A 14666-nucleotide genomic window follows, 5' to 3' on the forward strand; every position below is an offset into this window, starting at 1 on the left:
GTCTAGGTATCTGATTCATTTGGTGTTGGTTTGTTTTCATGATAAATGATAGTTTTTAATAGCCAATTACAGTCACTTAAAAGCATTTTTGAACTTTTAATGTAGAACAGACATTATACTTCATCTAATTTACTAAAAGTGGTTGCTGCAATGAAGTTGTTACATGTTCTTATTACTAAGAGAACAATCCTTTCTAAAACTAAACTGAAGAAAGAAATTCGAGAGAAAATACTAGACCTAGACCCTGCTCGAGACCAAAAACCAGGAAAACCATTTAACCTTTGAAAAGAAGGTACTTTTTCTTCAGACAATTTCAGTGACAAGAGGTATTTCCTGCGTGTGTGTGTGTGTGTGTGTGTGTGTGTGTGTGTATTACATAACATAACAGATTTCTTTGTGATTTTTTTTCTCCAAGCAAGCAAATTAGTTACATCAACATCATCACCCAGCATCCCATTATCCTTTCATATCCTCATCTCCTGAATTTCTTTTCTCTTCTTTAATAATAACAAGAGTAGATCTTCAGGGCACCAAGAAAAAGGACCTTTCTGAATATCTGTTTCTCGTGTAATTTAGGGAATAATACGTACCTTATTAAATGGAAAAAACAACAACAACAACAACACTGCCTTGTTAAAGTCTTAGTGAGGTTGTTGTTGTTGCTGTTGTTGTTGTTGTTGTTGTTGTTGTTGTTGTTGTTTGCACAACAAATTGAATTCTGAGCCTCATATATACTAGGTCAGTACTCTTACCACTGAGCTATACTCCTAGGTTAGAATTTAGGGATATTTTAGCTCTAAAATCTTGCTTAAGAGCCAATCCCTAACATTTTATTAGGCTCTCCCTTTTACTAGGATAAACAAACAGTACCCTTACTCTTTCTTTCTGGAAGGAGAAAGAGGAAAATGCGGACTATGTAGTCTGGTAGCACACTGGGGACTAACAGCCATCTCAGTATGAGATTGTTCTCTCCTTCCCGACATAACACACACACACACACACACACACACACACACACACACACACACACACACACACGTTCACAGGAGTTTCTTTTGCCTTTAAGAAATTACTCAGGTTTTCTCTGTTTGGAAAATACTTTTGTGTCTTTTATATTCTATCATAGGACCAAATGAAGGCAGTCATGTGGAGGGTAATTACATATATGCAAAAACATTGATATCTAAGAAAATTCAATTTAGTTAGCTTAATTTTTCATAAACTGTGTGACCCAAGATGATTTTGGGGGGGTTCTAAAATATGGTTTTAGTTTTAGAAAAATATGTAAACATAAGTATTCCTAGTTTATAGAGATGCCATGTCATTTAAATGTGTGTGTGAACATAAAGCTCTTGAATTTGTACCTAGCATATAAAAATCACTTACAAAGTCATCATTTCAACTATACATCTCAAGTGTCTGACGTTTTTGTTTGAAGGTTCCTTCTCATCCAAAACTCCTGCTTACAGCATTTCAGTATCAATTTCTTTGAATATGTCCTGTCTCACAATATATTATTTTTCCTACTTTCAAAACAGTACTCAGTTAATTTTTAATCTGAAGCTGTCATGTTTTTTAGTCCTGATGCATCCAAGAAAATACAAATTGACATTTGAGCCCATATCTAATGAGAACATTTTGAGCAGATTTCTCTATACATTATATATCTTACTTTATAAAATCTTCTGGGAAAAAAAAACACTAAAAATTGCTGATTACAGAGTGATATGCTAGCAATCCCACTGCTTTAAGGCATTCATCAAAAACAATCTGAGATCTGGCCTCCACAGACTCTGAGCAAAGGGTATAAGCAAAACAAGTGCAGTTTTCATGTGTATATCTTGTCTTGAAATAACAGATTCCATCGACTTCCCATATATCCTCACCTCATTAAGGCTTTTTAGCAGCTCGAACTTTGCAAGCATTCTAGGAGGCAAGCAGTCAGAGGAAAGGACCTGGAGAATAATGATCTGGTATACTTCTTCAGTATTGAAGTTTGCTAGAGGCAAATGGTACCTCAGCTACTTTCTGTGGTACCTGGAAGCCTCAGATAATGATTTTCAGACAGTCTTACTCATAAACAATGGCTGCATACTTTGTGCAATGGAATGACAGAGGAAAAAAATGGGAAAATCTGCTCCTTAACAAAAAGAAAAAAAAGGTCTTCCAATGGCCACACAAGATGCTTGAAATGCAAATGTTATTAAGGCTGAAGTAGAAGTGAGAGCTGGAGTGAAACAAATTACAGGGGTACATTTATCAAGTTAATCAGCTGTTTAATGAGAATAGAACAGGGAACTGATGATTTAGTCAGAGAAATAGGAAGAGATTAAGTGTTAGCTTGAGTGAGGAATTAGGAAGATAAAATGGATTCCTGAGAAAGCTGATCTTAGAAGCCAGGGCAATGGATGTAAAGTGGTGAGGACCTTCTCATTTTAATTGTGCATTGCAATGAATTTTGCTTTTCAATCAGGGCTGAATATACTCTCAACTTCCAAATTTAAAGCAGTTTTTTTTTTACTCAGAAAAGAACTTTGTTATAATAACACATGAATTGATCCCTTCTAATTTTGTAGTACTTTTTCACTCCTTTGTTTTTCTTATGTTAAGGAGGAAAGAGCAATACAGCCAAGAAAACATGTTGATAACATTAGTCTTTTTTTCCATACTGACCTTTGAACTTTCCAGTGAACTGTAAGCCTGTTCTCTAAGGAGCAGAAATATGACAGTCTTTTGTTCATTAAAAATTATGATAAGCTAGTAATGCAAGTTGGGAAATTCTCAATAGCTATCTTAACCAGTATTGACCTTGTGTGGATTATATCACCTGTATAAATAATCTCTGATGCTGATTTTATAAATTATGCAATTTCATATTACTGTCAGTTTTTAATTAAATGCTTTGAGATGATTATAGAATGTCATTTTATGTGCACAGAAATACAACATACACTTACCACATTGGAGGACATTATTATAGCCAGGCTACTGTCACTGATATACTCTTCAGCCAGTGCAGTATCACTTGTGTTCTTCTTTGACAGCTGAACCAACTTCACTATTGCTCCTTACTGCTCAAAATCCAGAATTTTACATGTCTATGATTTTGTCATTTAAAAAATGTTTTATTAATATAATCATACAATATAGAAACTTTTGTAATTTGCTTTTGCTTTCAGCATAATTTTCTGGAAATCCATTACAATTTAATGCATCGTTTCACTTCTTTTCATTGCTAAGTAGTATTCCATATGAATGTATACTAGTTTAACAGTTCACCTACTGAATGACATCAAGTTTGTTTCTGATTGTCGAATGACTGTGAAAGAGATTGTTGTAAGTTTTTCTGTACAGAATTTTTTCTGTATGTTTTCATTTCAGTGGGTTAAATCCATAGTAATATAATGACTAGGTCAAATGGTAGTTATTTTTGATCTTTAAGAATTTGGAAAGTACTTTTGAGTGCCTGTGCAGTCTTATATTTCTACCAGTGATGTATTTGCAACAGTTGGTTTGCATGTTACCATTCTATTCCTGCTATACTTGTAGGTAGGTATGTGCAGTGCTGTGTCATTGGGACTCCAGTTGCATTTCCCTGATGATTAAGGATAATGAATACAATTTCCTATTCTTATCATCGATCTCTCTATCCACTTCAGTAAAATGTTTCCTCATTCTTTTTGTCTGTTTCTTGTTGCTGTTGTTGTTGTTGTTGTTGCTGCTGCTGCTGTTGTTTTAGAATCACTTGGTTGTATTTTGAAAGTTCTTTACATATTCTGAGCATTAGACCCTGGCTAGATATGTGAATTAATTACTTGACACAACATGTAGTTTGCCTCTCTATCCTGTTGACAAAGTCAATTTTTTGTGTAGTTTTCAAGTTAATTTTCTTTAAAAATGTTATGTATATTTGATCCTTTACCATATTTATTTCTTTTTGTTATGTGACACACCAAGTTGAACCAAAGCCATCTGTGTGACCATGAGTTTGGAACAATGCATTGACACTTGGTAGCCTTAGCAGTGGTTATTCATCTGATGACAATGACTCCAGCTCTCTCTGAATTAATCAATAACCAATAATTCAGCATTAAAAGGTAGTACTCCCTAAGCCTCTACCTCATATCTTCCACGCTTAACTGTTGACAGATTTGTTCTTATACATTTCCACCACCAGCAAACCATGAGTTCATGATTGTGTATCCGTGTCTTGTCTTAGGCAGAGTTACTTTTTCCCAGCTGTTCTATACATCTTTGGTCTCTTTTATTCCTTCAGTTCATTCTTACACAGTGTTCCATTCTTTCACAGTGTTTCCTAAGTCATACAAGGTATTGCATAAATGTCTGGCATTGAGGTGAACACTCATTATTGTCATTTACTCTCAGAACTTCTAGCAGCCATGTGTATATGAATTCACTGGAAGCCGTACTCTGATGAAGTATGACAATAGCATTTGTCTGAATATAAATATACATATTTACAAGGTAATTGTGATGATATGTCAATTTATCTAAGCAACCATATTAATTGCCATTCCTCACCTCCCAGGAGGTGTTTGACGTCCACAGCCATGGGTTTTTGACCTGGTTTATAGGGCTTTGACCAGGTATTGATTCCCTCCTGTGGAGTGACCCTTGAATCCAATAACTGTTGTTATAATACCAAACAAGTGTACACAACTTGCATGACAGGATGGTATTGTAGTTGGTAGTATTTCACAGTTGTAGTATATTGTTGCTGCCTTCCTTCCCTCTGAAGTCTGGATAGCACCTTCTGGCACTTTGAAAGACAGTAAACAGGGAGAAAGCTGCCAGTATTATTTGGGGGTGGTTAGTTTGATAACCAAAAAAAAATCTCATTAAACACAGGGATTATTCAACAAAGGAGGAGGGAATCATGCTTAGAACTGGAAACCTAGCCAACGACCTGGGAATAACGAAGTAATGATCTTAGAAGAGAACCTACAGTAAGTACGTAAGGAAGGATCCCACACCTGGCACTGGGAGTTTTCTTTAATTACGTACATCTCCCAAGTGTACCATTATCTAGCCTTATAGGGTATCTCCCTATAAATGTTTTTAATTTAAATATTTTATAATTAATTCAATCATAACATAGTAGATTATAAACATGTTGAACATCATTAAACATCTGATATATGCAAGTAAAAACTACTCGGAGATTACATCTTTCCCCAATCAGCATAGCTATTATAAATAAATCAAGTGACAACAAGTACTGGTGTGAATGTGGGGAAAGAGGGACCTGTATTCATTGTTGGAGTGAGTGCAAAGTTCATTCAGCCCATTAGGAAATTTCTAAGAAAACTTAAAATACAATTGCAATATGACACAATTTTACTGCTCCTGGGCATAGACCCAAAAAATTCTGTATACTACTACTTGCTCAACAATTTTCAATGCTACTATATTCATAATAGATAAGGAATAGAATAAGGCTCTATGACCAACAAGGGATAAATGAATAATGAAAACATACTACATATGCACAGTGTAATTTATACAATTGAATATTATTTAGCTGTGAAGAGAAACAAAATTAGGACATTTGCAGGAAAATAGATTATTGAGGAAAAACTATACTGAACCTTCGCATAGAAGGAAAAATGAGGACTTACAGTACCTGGCTGTGCCGGGGAACTGATCTGAACTGATCCAACAGCGCCCTGCCACCAAATCATGTTGGGGAGAGAGCTGAACACACAGAAGTTCGGACAAACCTGAGACTGCAGGACAGTCCACCACTTCTGCCTGCCGCTTCCACATCCCTGGCCCAAGAGGAAACTGCATAGTGCCTCTCGATAAGGAACTATAGGAACAGTCAGCAGCAGGAACCAAACTGAACCAGTCACACAGCTCTCTGTACCCAAATCCTGTGGGGGAAAGAGCTGGATCCTCAGAAGTGCAGAAACTCCAGAGAACTCAGAGGAGACTGCTCCCTGCCCACATTCCCGACCCAAGAGAAAATCCCCTAGTCCCATCTGTGCCCCCTGGGCACAAGGACCTAAGACCAGTCAGGGACAGGACACTTTATGTTCCTGCCTGCACTGAGAGCTGAAAGCCAGTCGCCAGGAGTGCATACACACCTGAGAGCAGAGCTCTCTGTTTCCAGATCAGGTTGAAAGAAAATGGGCCTACAAGAGTGCTGACACACAGGCCTACAGGAGGATCAAGCCACTGTCAGAGACATCAAGACAAGCCAAAAACAGACACAGCCTGATGGCAAGAGGCAAGCACAGAACCTAAGCAACAGAAATCAAGACTACTTGGAATCATCAGAGGCCAGCTGTCCTACCAAAGCAAATACTGGATATCCAAACACACTGGAAAAACAAGATTTAAATATAAAATCATATTGTATGATGATGGATGACTTTAACAAGGACATAAACAACTCCCTTAAAGAAATACAGGACAACAAGTAAACAAATAGAAGCTCTTAAAGAGGAAACACAAAAATCCCTTAAAGAATTACATGAAAACACAGCGAAACAGGTGAAGGAATTGAACAAAACAAACTAGGATTTAGAATTGGAAATAGAAACAACTAAGAAAGCACAAAGAGAGACAAGCTTAGAGATAGAAAACCTAGGGAAGAGATCAGGAGTCACAGATGCAAGCATCACAAACAGAATACAAGAGACAGAAAAGAGAATCTCAGGGACAGAAAACATTGGCACAATGGTCAAACATAATGCAAAACCCAAAATGCTCCTAGCTGAAAACATCCAGGAAATCCAGGACACAATGAGAAGATCAAACCTAAGGATAAGAGGTATAGAAGTGAGTGAAGACTCCCATCTTAAAGGGCCAGTAAATATCTTCAACAAAATTATAGAAGAAAACTTCCCTGACCTAAAGAAAGAGATGCCCATAAACATACAAGAAGACTACAGAACTCCAAATAGATAGGACAAGAAAAGAAATTCTTCCTGTCATATAATAGTCAAAAAACAAAACACACAAAACAAAGAGAGAATATTAAAAGCAGTAAGGGAGAAAGGTCCAGTAACTTATAAAGGCAGACCTATCAGAATTACACCAGTCTTCTCATCGAAGACTATGAAAGCCAGAATATCCTGGAAAGATGTAACACAGACACTAAGAGAACAAAAATGCCAGCATAGGCTACTATCAACATAGATGGAGAAAATAAGATATTCCATGACAAAACCGAATTTACACATTATCTTTCTACAAATCCAGCCCTACAAAGGATAATAGATGGAAAACTCCAACACAAGGAGGGAAAATACACCCTAGAAAAAGCAAGAAAGAACTCTCCTTACAAAAAAAGAAGAAGAAGAAGAAGAAGAAGAAGAAGAAGAAGAAGAAGAAGAAGAAGAAGAAGAAGAAGAAGAAGAAGAAGAGACACACACATAGAAATCCACCTCTAACAACGAAAATAACAGGAAGCAACAATCACCATTCCTTAATATCGCCTATCATCAATGGACTCAATTTCTCCCCTCCCCCCAAAAAAGACATTGATTAAGTGACTGGATATGTAAAGAGGACCCAGAATTTTGCTGTAAACAAAAGATATACCTCACAGACAAAGGCAGACACTACCTCAGAGTGAAAGACTGGAAAACAACTTTTCAAGCACATGGTCCCAAGAAACAAGCTAGAATTGCCATTGTAATATCGAATAAAATCGACTTTCAACCAAAAGTCATCAAAAATATAAGGAAGGTCACTTCATATTCATCGAAGGAAAAATCAACCAAGATGAACTCTAAATCCTAAATATATATGCTCCAAATTCAAGGGAACTTACATTTATAAAAGAAACGTTGCTGAGGCTCAAATCACGCATTGCTCCTCACACAATAATAGTAAGAGATTGTAACACTCCACTCTCATCAATGGAAACATAAATTAAACAGAGACATAGAGAAACTAACAGAAGTTATGAACCAAAGAGACTTAAAAGATATTTATAGAACATTTCATCCTAAAACAAAAGATATATCTTATCTCAGCACCACATGGTACTTTCTCCAAAATAAGCCATATAATCAGTCACAAAACAGGCTACAACAAATACAGGAAGATAGAAATAATCTCATGCATCCAATAAAATAACCACAAATTAAGGCTGGTCTTCAAAAACAACAGAAAGCCCATATATACATGGAAATTGAACAATGTTCTACTCAAGATAACTTCGAAAAGGAAGAAATAAAGAAAGAAATTAAAAACTTTTTAGAATTTAATGAAAATGAAGGTACAACATACCCAAACTTATGGGACACAATGAAAGCTGTGCTGAGGGGAAAACTCATAGCGCTGAGTGCCTGCAGAAAGAAACAGGAAAGAGCATATTTCAGCAGCTTGACAGCACACCTAAAAGCTCTAGAGCAAAAAGAAGCAAATACACCCAGGAGGAGTAGAAGGCAGGAAATAATCAAACTCAGAGCTGAAATCAGTCAAGTAGAAACAAAAAGGACCATAGAAAGAATCAACAGAACCAAAAGTTGGTTCTTTGAGAAAATCAACAAGATAGATAAAACCCTTAGCCAGACAAACGAGAGGACACAGAGAGTGTGTCCAAATTAACAAAATCAGAAATGAAAAGGGAGACATAGCTACAGATTCAGAGGAAATTAAAAAAAATTATCAGATCCTACTACAAAAACCTATATTCAACAAAACTGGAAAATCTGGAAAAAAATGGATAATTTCCTAGACAGATACCAAGTACCGAAGCTAAATCAGGAACAGATAAACCAGTTAAACAACCCCATAACTCCTAAGGAAATAGAAGCAGTCATTAAAGGTCTCACAACCAAAAAGAGCCCAGGTCCAGACGGGTTGAGTGCAGAATTCTATCAGACCTTAATAGAAGACCTCATACCAATATTATCCAAGCTATTCCACAAAATTGAAACAGATGGAGCACTACCGAATTCCTTCTATGAAGCCACAATTACTCTTATACCTAAACCACACAAAGACCCAACAAAGAAAGAGAACTTCAGACCAGTTTCTCTTATGAATATCGACGCAAAAACACTCAATAAAATTCTGGCAAACCGGAAAGGGCGGCGCAGATCTTCCTGGTTGCTGCCGCCACGGAGAGCTCATACGCAGCACCCCACGAGCAAACTTGAGCCTCGGGACCACAGGTAAGACCAACTTTTCTGCTGCAAGGGACCTGCCTGGTGAACTCAGGACACACAGAGGCAAAATTCCTCTAGGACTGGGCACTTCCTGTGTTTACCTGGAGTCCCAAACCCGCGGATCCCGGCCCACAGCAGCTCTCTGCTCCCAAACCCCGTGGGAGAGAGACCTCACCGCCTGGTCAGGTGGGCACTCCTGAGGCTGCAGAGCAGAAGAGACCACCAACACTGCCCGCCCCTGCCCACATCCCTGGCCCAAGAGGAAACTGTATAAGGCCTCTGGGTTCCCGTGGGGGAGGGTCCAGGAGCGGCAGGACCCCTGCGCCTGAGACACCACCTGAACAAGAAGGGACAGACCAGATAAACAGTTCTCTGCATCATTTCATTAGATGCTGAGAAAGCATTTGACAAAATTCAACACCCCTTCATGATAAAAGTCCTGGAAAGAATAGGAATTCAAGGCCCATACCTAAACATAGTAAAAACCATATATAGCAAACCAGTTGCTAACATTAAACTAAATAGAGAGAAACTTGAAGCAATCCCACTAAAATCAGGGACTAGACAAGGCTGCCCACTCTCTCCCTACTTATTCAATATAGTTCTTGAAGTTCTAGCCAGAGCAATCAGACAACAAAAGGAGGTCAAGGGGATACAGATCGGAAAAGAAGAAGTCAAAATATCACTATTTGCAGATGATATGATAGTATATTTAAGTGATCCCAAAAGTTCCACCAGAGAACTACTAAAGCTGATAAACAACTTCAGCAAAGTGGCTGGGTATAAAATTAACTCAAATAAATCAGTAGCCTTCCTCTACACAAAAGAGAAACAAGCCGAGAAAGAAATTAGGGAAACGACACCCTTCATAATAGACCCAAATAATATAAAGTACCTCGGGGTGACTTTAACCAAGCAAGTAAAAGATTTGTACAATAAGAACTTCAAGACTCTGAAGAAAGAAATTGAAAAAGTCCTCAGAAGATGGAAAGATCTCCCATGCTCATGGATTGGGAGGATTAATATAGTAAAAATGGCCATTTTACCAAAAGCGATCTACAGATTCAATGCAATCCCCATCAAAATACCAATCCAATTCTTCAAAGAGTTAGACAGAACAATTTGCAAATTCATCTGGAATAAAAAAAAAAACCCAGGATAGCTAAAACTATCCTCAACAATAAAAGGACTTCTGGGGGAATCACTATCCCTGAACTCAAGCAGTATTACAGAGCAATAGTGATAAAAACTGCATGGTATTGCTACAGAGACAGATAGACCAATGGAACAGAATTGAAGACCCAGAAAAGAACCCACACACCTATGGTCACTTGATTTTTGACAAAGGAGCCAAAACCATCTAATGGAAAAAAGATAGCATTTTCAGCAAATGGTGCTGGTTCAACTGGAGGTCAACATGTAGAAGAATGCAGCTCGATCCATGCTTATCACCCTGTACAAAGCTTAAGTCCAAGTGGATCAAGGACCTCCACATCAAACCAGATACACTCAAACTAATAGAAGAAAAACTAGGGCAGCATCTGGAACACATGGACACTGGAAAAAATTTCCTGAACAAAACACCAATGGCTTATGCTCTAAGATCAAGAATCGACAAATGGGATCTCATAAAACTGCAAAGCTTCTATAAGGCAAAGGACACTGTGGTTAGGACAAAACGGCAAGCAACAGATTGGGAAAAGATCTTTACCAATCCTACAACAGATAGAGGCCTTATATCCAAAATATACAAAGAACTCAAGAAGTTAGACCGCAGGGAGACAAATAACCCTATTAAAAAATGGGGTTCAGAGCTAAACAAAGAACTCACAGCTGAGGAATGCCGAATGGCTGAGAAACACCTAAAGGAATGTTCAACATCTTTAGTCATAAGGGAAATGCAAATCAAAACCACCCTGAGATTTCACCTCACACCAGTGAAAATGGCTAAGATCAAAAACTCAGGTGACAGCAGATGCTGGCGAGGATGCGGAGATAGAGGAACACTCCTCCATTGTTGGTGGGATTGCAGACTGGTACAACCATTCTGGAAATCAGTCTGGAGGTTCCTCAGAAAATTGGACATTGAACTGCCTGAGGATCCAGCTATACCTCTCTTGGGCATATACCCAAAAGATGCCCCAACATATAAAAAAGACACGTGCTCCACTATGTTCATCGCAGCCTTATTTATACTAACCAGAAGCTGGAAAGAACCTAGATGCCCTTCAACAGAGGAATGGATACAGAAAATGTGGTACATCTACACAATGGAATATTACTCAGCTATCAAAAACAATGACTTTATGAAATTCGTAGGCAAATGGTCGGAACTGGAAAATATCATCCTGAGTGAGGTAACCCAATCACAGAAAAACACACATGGTATGCACTCATTGATAAGTGGCTATTAACCCAAATGCTTGATTTACCCTACATGCCTAGAACAAATGAAACTCAAGACGGATGATCAAAATGTGAATGCTTCACTCCTTCTTTAAAAGGGGAACAAGAATACCCTTGGCAGGGAATAGAGAGGCAAAGATTAAAACAGACACAGAAGGAACACCCATTCAGCGCTTGCCCCACATGTGGCCCATACATATACAGCCATCCAATTAGACAAGATGGATGAAGCAAAGAAGTGCAGACCGACAGGAGCAGGATGTAGATCTCTCCCGAGAGACACAGCCAGAATACAGCAAACACAGAGGCGAATGCCAGCAGCAAACCACTGAACTGAGAATAGGAGCCCCGTTGAAGGAATCAGAGAAAGAACTGGAAGAGCTTGAAAGGGCTCGAGACCCCATATGAACAACAATGCCAAGCAACCAGAGCTTCCAGGGACTAAGCCACTACCTAAAGACTATACATGGACTGACCCTAGACTCTGACCTCATAGGTAGCAATGAATATCCTAATAAGATCACCAGTGGAAGGGGAAGCCCTTCCTCCTACTAAGACTGAACCCCCAGTGAACTTGATTGTTGGGGGGAGGGAGGCAAGGGGGGGAGGATGGGGAGGGGAACACCCATAAAGAAGGGGAGGGGGAGGGATTAGGGGGATGTTTTCCCGGAAACTGGGAAAGGGAATAACATCAATATGTAAATAAGAAGTACTCAAGTTAATAAAAAAAATAAAAATAAAAATAAATTAAAAAAATAAAAAAAGACTTATTTATTTATTTTATGTATATGAGCACACTGTAGCTGTCTTCAGACACACCAGAAGAGGGCATCACATCCCACTACAGATGGTTGTGAACCACCATGTGGTTGTTGGGAATTGAATTCAGGAACCCTGGACAAACAGTCAGTTCTCTTAACCACTGAGCTATCTCTCCAGTCCCTTCCTCCCTTTCTCCACACCCTCTAGCCTCTTATGAGTTCCACAGAAAAGGCAATCCTCAAGAGTACTCTTTAGGAGTAACGAGTAGAGTGCTTGAACTGGTGAGCTGTCTTAAAAAATAAAGACACCTGCCATCCAGCCTTACAACCTCAGTTCAATCCTTGGAATATACACGGACAAAGAGAAGAACCAACTCACACAAATATGGTGATGCATGTGAGCATCCATACATATACATACATAAAGACACACAAAGTAAAGTTCTGAATGTAAAAAAAATTCACAGTTCTTCCAATCCTTCACACACATCTACCACACTAGCTAGAGTGGGATTTGAATAGTCCACATGCAACATTCTCTAAGACCAAAAAGAGAGGTGGGATTGCCTCATCACTGCTGGTTGAGGGTGGAAAACCTGTCTCTTCACAATCTCTTCCCTAAAATTACCCATCCTTTGGGTATGAGGTTGCTTCTCATCGATGCAAGATTTGAATGGTAGTATAGAATTTCATCTCGCTAAGTGGGCTAAACAGAGTGAATTGTCATCATAGATTAGCAGGAAATGAAACTCCATTCCACCTGTACTGAAATAATCCTGATAGGGTTTTTGTAGTGCTGTACAGCACAGAAAAGGAGAAAAATCTAGACTTTCTACATGACTCTTGCTAGCAGATGTTTCTATGGTGATCAGCTGTAGCACAGATCTATTATTATTATTATTATTATTATTATTATTATTATTATTGTAATATCTTTTTAGAGTCCAGTCACTATTCCCCCTCCTGGTCCGCATGACTGCATCCCATACACCTTCCCCTTCCCCGCCTTCTCCCTCCCCCCTACCCCCGCTTCCTCCCCCCTCCCCGGTTTAGAAGAGGATGTCCCCACCCCTTCACCCCACCCTACTCAGCCAGGACTCCTGACTCCTGGTGTCTCAAGTCTCTGGAGGATTAGGTGCATCTTCACTCACTAAGGCCAGGTAAGGCAGTCCTCTGTTGTATATGTGTCAGGGGCCTCGCACCAGCTAGTGTATCTCAGTGTCTGAGAGATCTCGGCAGGGGTCTAGGTTAGTTGAGACTGCTGGTCTTCCTACACATTTGTGCTCAGCCTCATATAGCTCTGAAACACTCTCTTCCTCAGTTTCTTCGAGCTTTTCCCTAATTCAACCACAGGGTTCTGTCCATTGGTTGAGTATCTGTATCTGACTCCACTGCTTGTTGGGCCTCGCTAATGGCAGACATATTAGAGTCCTGTTTGAACACCAACTGCTGTGTTAACCCCAGTGGCCTAATGGATAAGGCACTGGCCTCCTAAGCCAGGGATTGTGGGTTCGAGTCCCACCTGGGGTGTAAGTTTGTGTTTACCTTGTACTTTCGTGTTAAGAGTAGATTTTGCTGAAACTTGTGCAGTCTACCAACCCAATATTACCTCCTAAAGTTAAGAGTTTTTCATCAAAATTTGTGCAGTATCTATTAGGGTATGTATTTGAATTTTTCTGACTTATTTCTTAGTTTACTTTAAAGAGCTGAGTAAACAAATTGAATGTCTTTGGGAGAGAGTATTGGAGTATTGTCTTTTATACATTCTTCCAGTTAAAGAGGACCCTAACCTGTGTCAAGTTCACATAAAACTAGTCAGCCCAACTGGATGTACTGAAGGTTATCTAACTTAATTCCAGTTGCTAAGTCTACAATAACACATAGATAAAACATGGACTAAGAGCATTATATAATCTTATGGGAAGAAGATATTAGGTCTAGATTCCTTTAAACTTGGAACAATAATATGGGAAAACGTGAAAAAATTAAATAAAATAGAACATACTGCAATAAATTCTGTCATTTTAAGGAAAATACTGTTAGTTTTAGAACAATATTTAGAGATATTTTTAAAATTTAAATAATTTATATAAGTTATAGATTCTAATGTACTTACAAAGCACTACAATTTATATTTATGAAATAGAAGACCTTATATAGAACCAAAAGTTAATATACTATTCAAACCCAATCTAATTAAATGTCATGGAAATGCATTTGTGCTCAGTCTCATATAGCTCTGAAACATTCCTTTTTTTATATAACACATTTTTTATTCATCATGTTTTCAGTAATAGCATTATATATCAATGTAGCAACTAGAACGTTGCACTCCCAGGATACCTAAAAAAAA

The 14666-nt window shown here is 38.4% G+C and overlaps 1 non-coding gene across 1 annotated transcript; it reads left to right on the forward strand.

Moving 5' to 3' along the window:
• The first annotated feature begins 13770 nt into the window (after positions 1-13770).
• Trnar-ccu9 (transfer RNA arginine (anticodon CCU) 9) lies at positions 13771-13843 on the forward strand. The gene has a single exon. It is a non-coding gene; the product is annotated as a tRNA-Arg (tRNA).
• The last annotated feature ends 823 nt before the right edge of the window (positions 13844-14666 follow it).

This window comes from Rattus norvegicus, chromosome X (genome assembly GCF_021556685.1).
Source record: "Rattus norvegicus strain SHRSP/BbbUtx chromosome X, alternate assembly SHRSP_T2T, whole genome shotgun sequence".
Classification (NCBI taxonomy): Eukaryota; Metazoa; Chordata; class Mammalia; order Rodentia; family Muridae; genus Rattus; species Rattus norvegicus.